The following is a 19,007-nucleotide window of genomic DNA, read 5'->3' as shown; positions in this document are numbered from 1 at the left end:
GTCTTGTCCAGATTGACTGCCAGGGCCCATTTCTGACAGTACTGCTCTAGCAGAGCCAGGTTCTGCTGAAGCCCCTGCTCTGTGGGCGACAGCAGCACCAGGTCGTCTGCGTAGAGCAGGAACTTGATCTCTGTGTCGTGGAGAGTGAGGCCGGGGGCGTCAGACTGCTCCAACACTGTGGCCAACTCGATGATGTAGATGTTGAACAGTGTTGGACTCAGACTGCAGCCCTGTCTCACTCCCCGCCTCTGAGTGAAGAACTCTGTTCTTGAGTTGCCAATTTGAACTCCGCATTTGTTTTCAGAATACATTGATTTAATGATGTCATAAACTATACCCCCTACACCACTCTGTAGAAGTTTATAAAATAGTCCTTTGTGCCAGATTGAGTCAAATGCCTTTCTAAAGTCTACAAAACAGGCAAATATTTTTCCTTTATTGTTTTGGGTATATTTATTTATGAGGGAGTGTAGAGTGTAAATATGATCGGTTGTGCGGTGTATTGGTAGGAAGCCAATCTGACTCTTATTCAGGACACTGTGCTCGGTAAGGAAGGCCAGTATCCGGGCGTTGATGATACTGCAGAACACCTTCCCCAGGTTACTGCTCACACAGATGCCCCGGTAGTTATTGGGGTCTAATTTGTCTCCACTTTTAAAAATCGGGGTGATCAATCCTTGATTCCAGACCTCAGGGAAACACCCGGCTCTCAGCACCAGGTTAAAGCGTTTGAGCAGAACCTCCTGCAGCTGCGGGCTGCTGTGCTTCAGCATCTCAGGGCTGATGCTGTCGGGGCCGCTGGCTTTCCTGGGTTTGAGGATTTTGAGTTGATGTTTTAGGTCCTGTATTTTGTAATTGGGTTATCTAAGGGATTTTGATTATTCTTAATGATTTCTTCCAATTTATTTAGGTTTTTTAATATTTTAACCTGTTCTGGGTTTGGATTGTTTTCAACATTTTGGTAAAGTTTTTCAAAGTGTGTTTTCCAGATTTCTCCATTTTGAATTGGTATTTCATTTTTTGTTTTTGGGGTATTTATTCTGCCCATATAGTGGTCTTTTTTCTTCCTGAAGAGTTGCTTGTAGTGCCGCAGGGCCTGGCAGTAGCTGGCCTGGTTGTCGGGCTCTCTGTGTTTAGTGTTGGAGAGATGTCTCAGGTGTTTCCTAGAAGTTTCACACTCCTGGTCACACCACTGTTCTTTTTTTCTTTTAGACGATTTTATATTTTGGTTTTTAATTGTTTTAATGTTTCATTTTAAAGCCAGTCTTTCAAATATTTCATTCAATGTTTTGGTGGCTGAGTTTATTCCGTTTTGGTTTATTTGATAGTGTGAGGATTGATATCTGTCTAACATGTTTTCAATCTCATCACTATTCAGGGCTCTTGTGTAGTTCTCTGTGCTGGGCTCTGACCATCTGTAACTGGGGGGCAGGGAGACCAGTTTTGTGGGAAGTTTGGCTCTGATTTGTGGCTGCGCTGATCTTTTTAGGTAAAGTGTTATTTGGCTGTGGTCTGATAGTGGAGATTGTTGTCTGACTATAAACGCATTGATGGCTTGTGGGTCCAGGTCACTTATGGCGTAGTCCACCACACTTCTGCCCAGAGCCGAGCAGTATGTGAATCTCCCCAGAGAGTCCCCCCTGGTCCTGCCATTGATGATATATAGACCCAGGCTTTTACATAGGCGCACTACCTGCTTCCCGCTCTTGTTTACCACGCTGTCCTGGCTGTGTCTCAGTGTGGAGGTGTGTGTGTGGCACAGCGGGGAGTCTCAGAACAGGTGTGTGTTCCCCTCTGCATTGATGTAGTCCATCTCTCTGCCAGTCCTGGCATTGAGATCGCCACACAGCAGTACAGAGCCCAGGGTCTGGAAGTGGCAGATTTCTTTTTGAATCTCTTGAAAGCCTTCCTCATTATAGTAGGGGGAGTCTGCGGGTGGCATATAAATTGCACATAGGAATATATCTGTGTTATTTTGTAGGGTGTCTTTTCTGATTTTCAACCGCAGGTGTGTGTCTCCTCTCTGTACTGGGCATAGGGCTGCTCGGAGCTCCTCCCTGTACCACACGATAATCCCCCCCGAGGCCCTGCCACACCTGACTTTGGGTTTTTTATAGGAGGGCACAATCAGCTCCCTGTATACATTGGGACAGGATGTAGACATATCTGCACAGCACCAAGTCTCTACAAGAATGAAAACATCTGAACTATTTACAGTGTTGATCAGTTCAGGGTCTGTGCTCTTCATTCCAAAAGTTGAGGAGCGTAAACCCTGGATATTCCAACTGCTTATTTTAAAGGACATGTTAATATATTTTATTATACTTGTCTCTTCTACATAAGAAAGTTTAATTTGTGGTCTACAACTGATATTATATTACTATTAATAATTATATATGGATATACATAATGTATAGAATTCTATTATTATTATTGGTAGCGTTATCACTCACAGATTTAATCTTTGCATCAAAATATCAGAATAATTAAATTACATTTTTTCTTACTCTCCATCTCCACAACCATATATATGTGTGTTGAGGCTCAGTTAACTCAGCAGTGTGGTACAGATGACACTGAGGAGTTGCCTTATCTGGGCCAGCTGGGCGGCATTGGGCCTCCAGGCTCTGGAAGCCGCTGCTGCGTGGCTGTGTGGCTGTGCTGGTCCCCGGCTGTCCGCTCTGCTGTGCTGGACGGGCCCTCTTGGGATGGGGGGTGGGGCCGCGGGGTCTCAGGGGCTGGGGCTGGAGTGGGGCCGGTGGCTGGGGATGTGGCCGGGGGCTGGGGGGTTTGCTCCTGGTCTCGAGGTGGGGGTGTGTGGGGTTTCGGCACAGGGTTGTGTCCTTGAGGACCTTTGCGAAGATCCTCACACCCGTCTTGTTGAGGTGGTCGTGGTCATACAGGTGATGTGGCTGGATGTCTCAGTGGTGTGCCAGGTGTACATTGGGGAGGAGGGCACATCTTCGGGACACATCTGCGTTGATGGCCTGGATGATGTGCAGGGGCATGTCTGTGCGGGGCAGCAGTGTGGAGATGGTGATTTTGGCAGTTGGGAATTCCTCTGTGGCTTTCGTTGCCACCTGTCTCAGGGCTGAGGCCACATCGCCCATGCGGGCACTCAGGTCGTTAGTGCCGGTGTGGATGAGGATGTGTTTGACCTGGCACAGCCTCCTCTTGGAGAGCAGCTCCAGGGCTCTCTGTGCTGTCGGGCACCAAAGCTTTTTCACTTTTCACCCAGGGAAGAGGCACCTCTCATCCAGGAACTTCCCATTGGAGTCGCTCAGAATGACCACCTCTGTGTTGACCTGCCACTCCGGGTTTGCGTCGGAAGTGGTGGGGGCAGCGGGTGTGTTTTGGGGGAGTGGCGTTTCAGGGGTTTGTGTATTAGTGGCAGGTCTGGTGATAGTGGGGGTGTCAGGAGTGGTGGGGAGTGTGGGTGGATCAGTGGGTGTGTCAGTGTTGGAGGTGTCAGGGGTTGGAGGTGTTGTGGGGTCAGTGCAGTGTAGTCTCTGTGCTCCAGTGATGTGTAGCTCCTCTCTTAGCTCCTCCAGCTGGCTCTGCAGGCTCCTTAGCTGGCTGTGCTGGGGTGTCCTGGTCAGCTCCTCCCTCGCTCTGCACAGCTCCGTCCTCAGGGTTTGACTCTGCTCCTCCAGGTCTCTCACTGCTGCTCTCAGCTCATGGATCTCAGCCTTGTGCTGCATCTTTAGTCTGTGCATCTCATCCCGGAGCTGCGCAAACTCCAGCTCCAGCACTGATAGGCATTCCTTTAGTGTTTTAATGTTGCTGGAGAGTTTTGGGTAGACAGGAGGGCAGTCTGTGGGAGATTGGGCACTGTCTGGCTCCGTGTGGCTGGGGGCAGACTGCAGGGTGGCCGGCTCTGGCACTTGTTTCTCTACCTCAGTCTGCTGCTTTGAGGTGTGGAAGCCGAGAGATAATTGGTCCAGGCTGCTCTCGCTGCCCTGCACCATGATGGTCCCATTGTGGTATACATTAAAAGTGAGCATCACACTGTCTGTGTCTTTCTCTACCAGCACTGAGATCTGCCTGCCTCTGCTAATGCCCCTCTTGTTGTTATTGGGGTATGTCTGGCACAGGGTTTTGTGAAAGGCGGTGTAGAACAGTAGATTGTTCTTGACCCTGTTTTCTCCTTTACCGGTGTAGTCTAGGATGAGGGTCTCAGGAGATGCTCTCATCACAGCTTGTTTGTAGTACTTCTTAGCCTGTGTAGAGCGAATGTCTTCAGGGTATCGGATTTCAAAAGGCAGCTCTGCAGTCAGACTGCTGTTCGATAGATTTGTATCAGTCTCAGTGGCAGTTGGGCTCTCTCCTACTGTCACTCTATTCAAAGTGAGCTCTGCATTTTCATTAGCTGAGTCAACTACTGAGAATGCTTATTTATTTTATTTATATATATTGTTTTGTTTAATAATTTGTGTCTATAGGTGAAAGGTCTTACCTCCAATTCTTGTCTTCAGCTTTTCTTTTCTGACTTTTCTTCCTGAACTGTCTCTCTGCTTTCTACTTTTTGTGTTTTTATTAAAATTATTATTTTTTGAATACTTTTTCTTCTGAATTTCTATTCCATGTCTTCTGTGTATGTTTATAGTGCTATATATTCATTTGTAAATGACAAATTAAATCTGCTTATGTATAAAAACAAATGTTTTTTAGGAGCTCATATTCCTCTCTCTCTCTCTCTCTCTCTCTCTTTCTCTCTCTCCCTCTCAATTCAATTCATTTGTATTGTCAAAGCAATTGGACATACATACATATACATATATATATATATATATATATATATATATATATATATATATATATACACACATACATACATACATATATACATATACACGGAAAATGAATAATAGAATTATGAATCACGTAATCAAGTACAGAAAAAGAAAATGTAATAAAATGTGATCTTTAATACATACAAATAAAGAAAATAGGTTTACTATTTCCAGATTCCTTTTTTGAAATACAACGACATGCATTACAAACGAGTATTTACATTATATTTACAGTCGGTGCTCGTGTGTCACTGTGTCCCTCAGGCTGTGGTAGGCGCTGACATATTGGGCAGCCAGGGTGGCTGTGTGTCCCTACCCCAGGAGGACTGAGCGTTTTTCTTTTTTCTCAGTTTTGTCACAGGTTGGGTGGGCATCCATTATGTTGTTACAGAATGTGTCCCTTATTTTGGGCTAAAGTTTTCCGTGGAGGGGAACGTGAATCAGTTTGTACCATTTTTGGGAGGATCTGCCTTGTTGGGGCGGAGCTGTGATCCAGGTGAACAGCAGATCGGGCATAGGTGGGCATGTGGGCAGAGGAGTAGGAAGGCCGGTCAAGCAAATAAGCTTGCTAAGGTACGCAGAAGCAGCAAGCAGCCCCCCCATCCAGCCAGCCAGCCAGTCTGGCTGGCAGTGACTGGGTGGTTGACAGACGGCAAGCAATGGAATGTACGTGCTCTGTGATGTCATAGAAGTCAGCTGAGAGAGGCTCGTGATGTCATCGCTGAGCTGGCTGGCTGGCTGGCTCTGTGTGTGTGTGTGTGTGTGTGTCTGTGTCTGTCTGTTTTTCTGTTTGTCAGTCTGTCTGTTTGTCTCTCTCTCTCTCTCCCTCTCAATTCTATTCATTTGTATTGTCAAAGCAATTGGACATACATACATTCATACATATATATATATATATATATATATATATATATATATATATATACATACATACATACATGCTAGAAAGTCATTACTATGTTATCTTAAAGGCTAACTAAGCAGAACATATATCATTATAGAACAGAGTTCATAGGTCTACACATGGTATTAGGGAACAGGCACGTAGGTCATTCTGTTTGACATTGTCTCCAAGGTTCTCATTGTAAATAACAAAGAGAAATCAAACTACCTTATGGCCTCCTGACCTTCTAGCTTGACCTTATCTTTCTTAAGTATACAAGAAAGAAAAACAGTTGTGAGAAAAGAAATTCTAACTTTCCTTCCACACATACATACATACATACATACATACATACATACATACAAACCAGAGGCATGCAAAAAAATATAAAGAGGAAGAAAATGTTGTATAGCACATACAAAAGGGATGGTGATGAAACAAAATACATAGAATATGTTGAGCTGCAAAGAGATCTTAAGAAAGGGATCAGGAAAGCAAAGAGGGAAATAGAAAGAAACATAGCTCTTGGAGCTACAACCAATGCAATGAGCTTTTTTCAAAATTACAACAGCAAGCGGTCAATTAAGGAGGAGGTGAAACAGATAAAGAGCAAAAATGGAGGTATCTTGGAAAACGAACAAGATGTGTCAAATATTCTAAATGAGTATTTCACAGAGGTTTTTAGAAAAGAAGAAACAGATGACATGCCACAGGTTGACAATCAATCCAGTCAAACCCTAAGAGAGATCAGGATAAATGAGGAGGAGGTACTAAAGGGACTAGCAGAATTAAAATCAAACAAATCACCTGGGCCAGATGGGATATTTCCAACAGTACTTAAAGAAATGAGGGAAATTATGTATAGGCTGCTAACTCGATTATTCCAAATGACACTTAGAACAGGGGATGTTCCCACTGACTGGAAGACAGCAAATTTCATACCAATCCACAAGAAAGGGGACAAAACTGAGCCAGGAAATTACAGACCAATCAGTCTCACCTGCATCACCTGTAAAATGTTGGAAAAAATGATTAGACAGAAAATAAGAGGAGCATCTCAATGAAAACCATATTCTTGGAGATAGTCAACTTGGGTTTAGACGAGGCAGATCATGTCTTACTTACTTAATAAATTTTTTTGAACATGCAACTGCAGCTGTAGATCACGTGAAAGCATATGATATGATATACTTAGATTTCCAAAAAGCTTTTGATAAGGTTCCACACCAAAGACTGATCCTCAAATTGGAAGCTGTCGGCATTCAGGGTAATGTAAGTAGATGGATTATGAACTGGTTGATGTATAGGAAACAGATTAGAGGAGTCACTTCTAACTGGAGTGAGGTTGTTAGTGGAGTTCCACAGGGATCAGTACTAGGGCCTTTGCTTTTTCTAATCTATATTAATGATCTGGACTCTGGGATACTTAGCAACCTTGTCAAATTTGCAGATGATACTAAAATAGGTGGCTCAGCAGATACAATCTTGGCAGCACATGCTATTCAGAGGAACTTAGATAAATTCAGTTGTGGGCTGACACCTCGCAAATGAAATTCAATGTGGACAAGTGCAAGGTAATACATGCAGGAAACAAAAATGTCCACTATAATTACACTATGGGAGGTACAGATCTAGATGAAGTAATGCATGAGAAAGACCTAGGAATCTATGTGGATTCACTTTCTCCATCCAAACAATGTGGGGAAGCAATACAAAAGGCATACAGAATGCTAGGGTATATCGTCAAAAGTGTAGAATTTAAAACAAGGGAAGTAATGTTAAGACTGTACAATGCGCTAGTTAAACCTCATCTGGAATACTGTGTACAGTTCTGGGCACCACACTTCAAGAAGGATATTGCTGCTTTAGAGGCAGTTCAGAGGAGAGCAACCAGACTTATTCCAGGTCTGAAGGGAAAGTCCTACTCGGAGAGACTGAGGGAACTGAACCTTTTCACCCTGGAACAGAGGAGATTACGTGGGGACTTGATCCAAGTCTTCAAAATCATGAAAGGTTCCTCAAACCAGAGGAGCTTTTCCAGATCAGCAGGGACACACACACCAGGGGACACAAATGGAAATTGGGCTTCAAGGCATTCAAGATGGAAAGTGGTAGAAGCTGAAAGTTTGGGAACATTTAAAAATAGACTGGATAGGATCCATGGATCACTTAGATATTAATGGACACCAAACGAGCATGATGGGTCGAATGGCCTCCTCTCGTTTGTAAACTTTCTTATGTTCTTATGTTCTTATGTTCTTATGAATGTTCCCTAAGCATGTTTCAAATGTTCCCTAATTTATGTTACAAATGTGCCTTAGCACCTCTCTCTCTCTGTCTCTCTCTCTCTCTCTCTCTCTCTCTCTCTCTCTCTCTCTGTCTCAATTCAGTGCATTTGTATTGTCAAAGCAATTGGACATGCATACATACATACATACATATATATGGAAAATAAACAATATGTGTACATCTCTGCATTAATGGTGCCCTAACAGATGTGCAAGTTACATGACAGACAGACAGACAAACACTCACACACACTTTCACACACACACACACACACACACACTTTCACAGACAGACAGACAGACAGACAGACAGACACACACACACACTATCACAGACAGACACACACACTTACAGACACACACACAGACACACTTTCACACACACACAGGGGAATAGGCACCCCACCCTGACACGTATAGAAGACTGGATAGGGAGATATAAATAGCAACGGGGAGACTCTTGTACTTGGTGTGGCTCTATCCATATAGTGGGGCCAGCAGCCACTTAGCAGGTGTAGCAATAGAAGCTCAGCCTGGGGAGACTGGATTTAGCATTTCCTCTCCATTTTGATAAGTATCCTTAATCATTTCTGCAAAATACTTCTATGATACCTATGTATGTTTTTTACTTGTACTATATTATACTATCAAGTATCAGTGTACACATACAATGTGACCTGTTACATTAATACAGAGGCCACGGAAGGCCAGATCACTAATAGCCACTGTCCCCTGATATTACACTTTTTTACAATCACTTTGGCACTCATTTCAGAACCTTGATGTCATTTTTCAAAACTCTAGACACTAAACTCACACCCGATGATCAAAATGCACATTTTTCAAAACTCTAACACTTTTTTACAATCACTTTGGCACTCATTTCAGAACCTTGATGTCATTTTTCAAAACTCTAGACACTAAACTCACACCCAATGATCAAAATGCACATTTTTCAATTGCTTGGATACAATACACATCAACCTCAGATCATTTGTTCATTGAACTAAAATGACACAACTTAACATCAAAGAATTACCATTTCAAAATGCAATTCACACATTACATCTGAGATCACTGTCTATTCATTTCATTACAAAGATCTAACTATCAATTGATACAGCTGCTCAAAATGATAAGTGACTGTTGCATTACTCTTAATTCATAGTTTTATGGAAACTGACGAAGAGTATTCCATGTTTCGATAATGAAAGTTTCAGGATAATGAGATCCATTGACACCAATAACCGAGGAGCATGAACCAGTTGGACTACATTATCTATGGATGTAATATTTCATCATCATTCATCATCATGTAGCACTTTTCCACACCATGTTTTCAGTGTGGAAGGAAAGTTGGAAATTCTTTCTCTAATACCTGTTTTTCTTTCTTGTATACTTAAGAAAGATAAGGTCAAGCTAGAAGGTCAGGCCAGAAGGTAGTTTGATTTCTGTTTTTTATTTACGATGAGAATCTTGGAGACAATGTCAAACAGTATGATTGAAGTGCCTGCTCCCTAATCCATGTGTTGATCTATGAACTCTGTCCTATAATGATATAAATTCTGCTTAGCTAACTTTTAAGATAACATAGTAATGACTTTCTGATTATAACCAGCTCTTTGATTTTTGTGTATAAAAGCTCTGACTGTTAAAATGAAGGCAGAGTGACTTTGGGATCTTCTTGAGTCACTGTTCCTCTCCACGCTGCGTGTATTAAAGGCATTGCAACTAACGCTCCAACCTGGTTGAAGATGATTGTTCTTCCACATCAGATTTGACATTACTGTATGTATGCAGGCCCTTGTAATTGCTTTTCCAATACTGCCAACTGGTTATTGATGATTGATTTCACATTGTGGTACGAGTATCGAGTGAAATGAGTGCTATCCACCCCAGCAACACAGTGATAACATGGAGCCGGCAGGTCATCCAGGTCACAATAGAGGTAAAGCAGTGGGAGGAGGAAGACGTGGTGGTCAAAGGAATGGAAGGGGACATGCACCCCTTCTGAGAGGTGGTCATGGGCCTCGTCATAGAGGAGGGCTTAGGGCTCACCAGAGAGGCAGCCATGGGCCTCATTTGAGAGGTGTTGGGGGAACGTGGTAGAGGACAAGGCCACGGACCAGACAGCGGCAGCAACAGCAAATAGTGTCCAGTGAAATCCGAGAAATAGTTGTAGAGCATGTTGTAAATCATGGCATGACCATGACTGAGGCAGCTACAATGATTCAATCAAACCTCAGAATCAACTCAGGATCAACTGTGGCCTCAATCATCAGAAATTTCCGTACTGAGAAGCGGCAAGTCTTCAGCATGCACAAAACATTAGGCTACTCTCAATTGTCAAATGACTGTATACTGCATACCAATGTGTAGCACAGAGTATAGTGTGCCTTTTGAAAGAAATGCAGACAGAGTGAAGCAGCTGATGACTGAATATGTTCAGGTATGTTCAGTTTCAAGATGCCTCTTGTGAAAAATGGTTGTGAGAACCTGAACCTGAACACAGGGCTGATGGAAATTTAGAAGTACGGTAATCAATCCTTTGTTTTGCTTTTTACACTAAGCCAGGTGAGGAACACTGCAGTTGACATTTTACTGTAGTTTTGTTCTTTTTTGTAGCTAATTATTGTTGCATGGATTCAAAGAAACCTATGGTGTGATTTGATTGTATTGTATTGTATTGTATTTCAGATTTTGTTCAATGATTCCACTGTGTCTGTAGTATTCTCTCTACTAGTCCTTTTACAGTGATGTATTTATGTGTAGTACCATAATGAAACATGTATCACATATTTTGTACTACAATATTTAATGATTGTACGAACAACTACACAGTGAAACTATCGGTATCTTCTGTTTTACTATGTTACTATGGTATTTCATGATAAATGAGTTATTTGAACCAACAAGTCTGCAAGTGCAAGGTTTCTTTAAAGATATGAATGCACAATGCAATGTCTTGAACATTGGACAGCCTGTGTTACAAGTGATGACCGTTTTGAGTTTTGTGTCTAGAGTTTTGAAAAATGACATCAAGGTTCTGAAATTAGTGACAAAGTGATTGTAAAAAACTGTATATTCATCCTATTTAATGTGCTCTTTTAAAATGTACTTTTCTTTTTTATGTTGCCATTTCTGTTCTACCAATGTTTCAGTTGTTAGCCAAAGATTGACAGAGTACATCTCATACACACAGGCCAGACAGCAAGGATTTCTTTTTGAAATTCAATTAAAAATGCTGCATGAACTCATCAATACGATTAGAGCTCCTGAAAGCAATATAACTAACTCACTCTACAGCATCTCATTAGCAGTGAAAAGAAACCAAGAAAGTTGGGACAGTCGACTGTTTACCACTATGTAACATCACCTTTTCTTTTAATAACACTTATTAAGCACTTGGGCACTGAAGACACCACTTGGTTAAGTTTAGCAAGCGGGATTTTCCCCCATTCATCCATTATGCATTTCCTCAGCTGCGCAACTGCACAGGGCCTTCGTTGTCTTAATTTGCACTAGTGCGCCACACATTCTCAATTTGGAGACAGGTCAGGACTGCAGGCAGGCCATGCTAGCACCCGCACTCTCTGCCTATGCAACCATGCGCTTGAAATCTGGGCAGAATGTGGTTTGGCGTTATCCTGTATGTATGTGTGTGTGTGTGTGTGTCTGTCTCTGTGTGAAAGTTAGTGTGTGTGTCTGTACGTGTGTGTGCCTGTCTCTGTGTGAAAGTGAGTGTGTGTGTGTGTATGTCTCTCTGTGAAAGTGTGTGTGTGTGGGGGTGTGACAGTGTGTGTGAGTGTCTGTCTGTCTGTCTGTCTGTTTGTCTGTCATATAACTCGCACATCTGTGAGGGCACCATTTTTGCAGAAGAGATGTACACATTTTGGAGCAACATATGCTGCCATCCAGACCTCATCTTTTCCAGTGACGTCCCTGCATTTTCAAAAAGATCACATTTTATTACATTTTGTTTATCTGTACTTTATTACATCTTATTGTGATTTATACTTGTAATGTTTCTTTTCCATATATATGTATGTACAGTGGGGGAAAAAAGTATTTGATCCCCTGCTGATTTTGTACGTTTGCCCACTGACAAAGAAATGATCAGTCTATAATTTTAATGGTAGGTGTATTTTAACAGTGAGAGACAGAATAACAGCCAAAAAATCCAGAAAAATGCATTTCAAAAAAGTTATAAATTGATTTGCATGTTAATGAAGGAAATAAGTATTTGATCCCCTATCAATCAGCAAGATTTCTGGCTCCCAGGTGTCTTTCATACTCTGTTGAAGTGCTCCTAATCTCAGCTCGTTACCTGTATAAAAGACACCTGTCCACAGAAGCAATCAATCAATCAGATTCCAAACTCTCCACCATGGCCAAGACCAAAGAGCTGTCCAAGGATGTCAGGGACAAGATTGTAGACCTACACAAGGCTGGAATGGGCTACAAGACCATCACCAAGCAGCTTGGTGAGAAGGTGACAACAGTTGGTGCGATTATTCGCAAATGGAAGAAACACAAAATAACTGTCAGTCTCCCTCAGTCTGGGGCTCCATGCAAGATCTCACCTCGTGGAGTTTCAATGATCATGAGAACGGTGAGGAATCAGCCCAGAACTACATGGGAGGATCTTGTTAATGATCTCAAGGTAGCTGGGACCATAGTCACCAAGAAAACAATTGGTAACACACTATGCCATGAAGGACTGAAATCCTGCAGCGCCCGCAAGGTCCCCCTGCTCAAGAAAGCACATATACAGGCCCGTCTGAAGTTTGCCAATGAACATCTGAATGATTCAGAGGAGAACTGGGTGAAAGTGGTCTCAGATGAGACCAAAATCAAGCTCTTTGCCATCAACTCAACTCGCCGTGTTTGGAGGAGGAGGAATGACCCCAAGAACACCATTCCCACCATCAAACATGGAGGTGGAAACATTATGCTTTGGGGCTGTTTGTCTGCTAAGGGGACAGGACAACTGCACCGCATCAAAGGGACGATGGACGGGGCCATGTACCGTCAAATCATGGGTGAGAACCTCCTTCCCTAAGCCAGGGCATTGAAAATGGGTCAAATACTTATTTCCCTCATTAACATGCAAATCAATTTATAACTTTTTTGAAATGCATTTTTCTGGATTTTCTTGTTGTTATTCTGTCTCTCACTGCTAAAATACACCTACCATTAAAATTATAGACTGATCATTTCTTTGTCAGTGGGCAAACGTACAAAATCAGCAGGGGATCAAATACTTTTTTCCCCCACTGTACATACATATATATGGAAAAGAAACATTACAAGTATAAATCACAATAAGATGTAATAAAGTACAGATAAACAAAATGTAATAAAATGTGATCTTTTTGAAAATGCAGGGACGTCACTGGAAAAGATGAGGTCTGGATGGCAGCATATGTTGCTCCAAAATGTGTACATCTCTTCTGCAAAAATGGTGCCCTCACAGATGTGCGAGTTATATGACAGACAACAAGACAGACAGACAGACAGACACTCACACACACTGTCACACCCCCACACACACACACTTTCACAGAGAGACATACACACACACACACTCACTTTCACACAGAGACAGGCACACACACGTACAGACACACACACTAACTTTCACACAGAGACAGACACACACACACACACATACATACATACATACATATGGAAAAGAAACAATACATTTATAAATCACAATAAGATGTAATAAAGTACAGAAAAACTAAATGTAAGAAAATGTGATCTTTAATACACACAAATATGTATGGCTGGTCGGATGCGTCTTGGACTCGGGTTCCTCTTCATTACGTATAACGCTTTTGCCTTTTGCTAAAGCTTTCCGTGGAGGGGATCGTGGGTGAGTTTGTACCATTTTTGGGAGGCTCTGCCTTGTTGGGGCGGAGCTGTGATCCAGGTGAACAGCAGATCGGGCATAGGTGGGCATGTGGGCGGAGGAGGAAGGCCGGTCAAGCAAATAAGCTTGCTAAGGTACGCAGCAGCAGCAAGCAGCCCCCCCATCCAGCCAGCCAGCCAGTCTGGCTGGCAGTGACTGAGTGGTTGACAGACGGCAAGCAACGGAATGTACATGCTCTGTGATGTCATAGCAGTCAGCTGAGAGAGGCTCGTGATGTCATCGCTGAGCTGGCTGGCTGGCTGGCTCTGTGTGTGTGTGTGTGTGTGTGTGTATCTGTGTCTGTCTGTTTTTCTGTTTGTCAGTCTGTCTGTCTGTCTGTCTCTCTCTCAATTCAATTCATTTGTATTGTCAAAGCAATTGGACATACATACATACATATATATATATATGTAGCGTAAGGTACACTTATAAATTTCAATTAAAGAAGTGAATTCATAGTATCACCTTATCACGAATCCTGGAGTCTTTTAGAACTCAATTTCTGTAATAATTGGACGCAGACACCAATTCCAAAGATATAAATTGTCAAATTTATTTAAAAACAAAGACTAAATGTAGCACTACACTAATTATACAAAAGGGAAAAACTAATTAAAATTCAACTCTAGATCAACAAATCAAAGACAAATCACTTCCGTGACCAAATCAAAGACCATGGGATCACATAGGATAACACACAAATCGTTAAACAAAAAAGGTTATAAACACATTGACTACAATACCGGTTAGTAATTCTAGGAATCACTAAGAAACAGTTGAAAGTGCTAAATTGCAGTTTCAGAAGATGAAAAAAAACTGTAACTGATGGGATATGTAGTACTTTATACTCGAGTGGTCTATGCGATTACACCCTGTTGGTGTTATTAAGAACGCCAAGTACCAGAATGCAGAGCGGGACTGTTTTTTGTGCCGTGACTTGTCGGGGGAAAAACGCGCAGAAAAAACGGATGAGAAGGTGAAGGTAGTATGGCGGTGATGCACGCGTTGGTGAAGTGGGAAAGCGGGGTCGACAAAGACTCTTACAGCGTGATTCCCACTGCTTGCTTTCGCAATTTTGATTTATTCAGCATTGCTGATGATGACGAAGAGACGACTCGAAACTTCAGAGCAGAGTGGAGAGACATGAACAAACCTCCAAAAGGTGGATGGCCTGTCCATGAAGCGCAGATCATTATGACTGGTAAAAATGTTTATTTAAAAAAAAAAAACATTAAAGTCTTTACATGCTATTTGATATATACAATCACAGTATATTTGAAATGAATGTTTAAGTTATTAATGTGTTGTACTTCTAACATACTCTTATAACATGGTAGGTGGTGGTGAGGGCACTAAAAACTCGTCATACTTGACTGGCATTTGTAAGAACGATTTATTGTGTGTTGTGCTTTACAATAAAATCCCCCAAATCACAAAATAAATTAAACCAGATATAATTTAACTTCAGTTTTGATTCAGTGTTGGCTGTTCATCTTAATTTGTATGGTCAAAGCACAGTATTTTTATGACAAATAAATATAATCCCCAAATATCTGTGGACATAATGCAGGGTTTTATTTATTTTATTTTTATTTTAGGAAAAGAAGGTGAACTAAGAAGAAAACTTAATGACCTAACAAAAATGCCCTCTCCTAAAATGAAGAGAGTACCTAAAACAAACAAAAAACTTCAAATTTCAGATGATAGTGACCTTGATGAACCACAGTTACCGGTGAGATAATTACTGCAAATATTAAATAAATGTATTGCAGGATTGTTTTTTTTTAATCATTTTCATATATATATATATATATATATATATATATATATATATATATATATATATATAATCATTTTAAACTCTTTTTCTCTCTGAATACAGCACAAAATAAGAAAGAAAACCGATGGAGCTTCAAGAATTAGATCCCATCACATTCTACAGACATTTAAAGAGTCCAGTGAAGTTGAGCTACAGCAAAAAGTTAAGCAGCTCGATAAGGAAAACACAAGACTTAAAAATGAAAACCAATGTCTTCGAAACCGTATGGTTGATGGTAAGTTTTTTTATTTATAGCAAATAATTCCTTACCTTGATAAATGTTATTCTTAAGTAATTTAGATTCCAGAGTAATGTATTATAGTTGATCATACTGAAGTAATCTAGAACCACAATACAGACTCGTAATGTGCACTGTCTAATAGTTTAATAATACTGATTATTAAATAAAGTTTTTCAACATAACTTCATAATCCTACATTAATGACTATATGCATTACATTAGACCTGGTAATTGTTGTATTTTATCTTTTTTATTTTTTTCGTAGCTAATGTTAATGACCCACAAAAAGGTCAGTTTGCCAATAACATAGAGCAAGTCTCTCAAGTATAATTGCAGGCATTGATGGTTTTGTTTTCACTTTGTATTAAATATATTACTAGAAATGATTATCAATCAATTTTGGACAATCTGAAAAAAATTGTAACAAAAGCCACATTTATCAGCAATGAAGACAAAAGTGTGTCACCATCAAGTGGTTCTGACAGCCCCACAGCAAATTGTTCTGAATCTGACAAAGAATCACCAAAACAGGTGTAACACTCTTGGTCTACAATATTACAAAGACAAGGTAAAAATATATATATTGAAAACAAATATTGGTTGTAAACAATCTAATGATGCTACATTATCAGGTATATTCATAGTTATAGTTGATAATAAGAATGTAATTGAATTATGGGTGTCACAGATTCACTGACTTTATTATGTCTGTAAATTAATAAACTTAGAATTGAGACATACTGTGGTCTTTAATAACACATTTCTGTAACAAAATCACAGCCTCACTGATAATGTCTGAGTATTCCACTTAACATAATATAAGAATAGTTTGGGGATAAACTTGTTTTTTATTTACCATTGTCTTTTAGGTGGAAATATTCCCAGGCACTGGAGTTTACATTGACAAACTGTCCTGGATCCTTGCAGAGAGGTGCAGCACGAATACGTCATATGCAAGAACCCTGACGGTTGCTGTCTTTGACTTTCCAACATTACTAAAGAGCAATCTTCGTGGTGGTGGCAGAAAGAGAGATCCAACTTCGGAGACATTAAGATCCTCATTGATGTTATTGAGGATCATATACAGCTGCCTTCGGAAGGACACGACGTGTTTCAGTTGCGGGGCTTTGCAGCCCAGCGGGACCCTCTTAATGCCGGACATCAGCTGCCCGAGCCGGTGCGGATGAACAGAGGGACGTTAGACAGCGTTACCTTCCGGGCAGGAGCAGCGAGCGGCAACACCGGGGTGAAAGTGTCGTCTAACACTGTGCCATTAGCCACTAGCTGATTGAGCAGATCAGTGGTTTTTAAGAAGATAACAATGGCAGCAGACTTGATATTTTCACACCCTGCTACCTCCCCAACCGCTAACACACACTGCTCTAGGGGGCAGAACTGCACCGGAGCGATCTTGACTCCATGGCGTCGGGTCAGTTTTTCTTATCAAAGACGCATTCAGGGGGTCCGACCCCCCGACCCGGGAAGAACTACCGGAACTCCCCCCTCCCCTCCCCTGTTCCCCCACAATAAGAAAAGCACTGAAAACAGAAGACAAAATAAACAAACTGAAAAAAGTAAAGCAACAAAAAAACGCAGCCAAAGGACAGAGCTCTCAGCAGCACTCCCGCTCACTGCAGACCCCTCCCACACACTCCCAGCTGAGAGAGAGAGAGAGAGAGAGTGTTAGTGTCTGTCTGTCTCTCTCTCTCTGTAGATGCATCATAGGGAACATATGTAACAATCTCTCTTTTTGTTTACCAAAAATGAGAATTAATGTATTTCAAGTGGGTGTTGCCTTGGTTGGAAACGTTTTAAGATTATTTATGAAGTGTAAAGTGGATTTGTCTCAGTTCTCTGTAGTTTTCAATGTATGTGCCATTCAGTAGCGTTCATGTTACAGATATGCCCTATGCAGTGGTAGGGTCAATAAAATGTCAGTAAAACTTTATTTTAGCAATTATGGAGGGGAAGAACTGCAAATAGAGGGTCCCCACTAATTATCTAACTTACCAACAACGTTTAAAATTAGGTCTTGCGAAGCTGCCAAATAATGCTGTATAATCGTATGTGTCTTCATACAACGGCTGCTATAGTCTGATAGCTTTGATTATATATATATATATATATATTTTCTTGTGAACCACAAATGCTATTTGCTTGATTTTTACAGAGTATGTTATAAATACCATTCTTATGAAGCCTGACAAATTGTATGCTGTAATTATGAATATTTTCAAATCATTTGTTTGTTTTTCCTAACATGTTACAAATGTTCCCTATGTGAAAGATGCATTATATCTTAATAATGTCTAAACAATTAAAGATATACAGATTATTATTTTTGGTAAAGTTATAATACATTGCTATTAACTATGTGTGTCAGTAAAAGTTTAAATTTCCTAAAGGATTTTTATTGATCTTGCAAAATAAGTGTTTAGGGAACATTTGTAACATAGAGGTGGGTTAGCCACCGAGTAAGGGCAGCGGCTCCGGCTCCAGCACCATCACCATGTCGCTGGAAAAGCACTAAGTGAGCTCACAGTGAGCTCAGTGTAATGTCTGCTCTGGTGAGCTCACAGTGTGACCTAGTCGTGAGTTCACGTCTTCACTGGGTAGTCCTTGACAACTTAATTGACTCAAATCTTGGGCTTAATTGGTCAAAATGACCATTGGTTGAAGGTACTCAGGGACTGATGTGTAGAGAGACTTATTAAACCTGCAGGATTGTGGTTTTCCCAGATCAGAATTAACCAGATCACCACAAAGGAACATGGTAGGTGCTATTGCAACACACATTACACAAATACATTGAAATCCAAGTTTGCAGTGGTCCTTGGGCCATTGTGTGGTGATCCAGATCACTTCAGCAGGAATTTTGCAGCGGTCTGGACTACCTCTCTCTCTCTCTCTCTCTCAATTCAGTGCATTTGTATTGTCAAAGCAATTGGACATGCATACATACATACATACGTCTGATGAGTCTCGATTTCAGAGTCAGAATTTGGTGTATACAGAATGAGAACATGGATCCATCATGCCTTGTTACCACTGTGCAGGCTGGTGGTG

At 41.1% G+C, this 19,007-nt stretch overlaps 1 non-coding gene across 1 annotated transcript; it reads left to right on the top strand.

Annotated features, from left to right (window-relative positions):
• The first annotated feature begins 13,773 nt into the window (after positions 1-13,773).
• Positions 13,774-13,888, top strand: LOC136745324 (U5 spliceosomal RNA). Its single transcript, XR_010816086.1, has one exon. It is a non-coding gene; the product is annotated as a U5 spliceosomal RNA (small nuclear RNA).
• Positions 13,889-19,007: the final 5,119 nt, after the last annotated feature.

This window comes from Amia ocellicauda, unplaced genomic scaffold (genome assembly GCF_036373705.1).
Source record: "Amia ocellicauda isolate fAmiCal2 unplaced genomic scaffold, fAmiCal2.hap1 HAP1_SCAFFOLD_91, whole genome shotgun sequence".
Classification (NCBI taxonomy): Eukaryota; Metazoa; Chordata; class Actinopteri; order Amiiformes; family Amiidae; genus Amia; species Amia ocellicauda.
The sequence above is the reverse complement of the archived record's forward strand: the minus strand, read 5'-3'. Positions and strand labels throughout refer to the sequence as shown.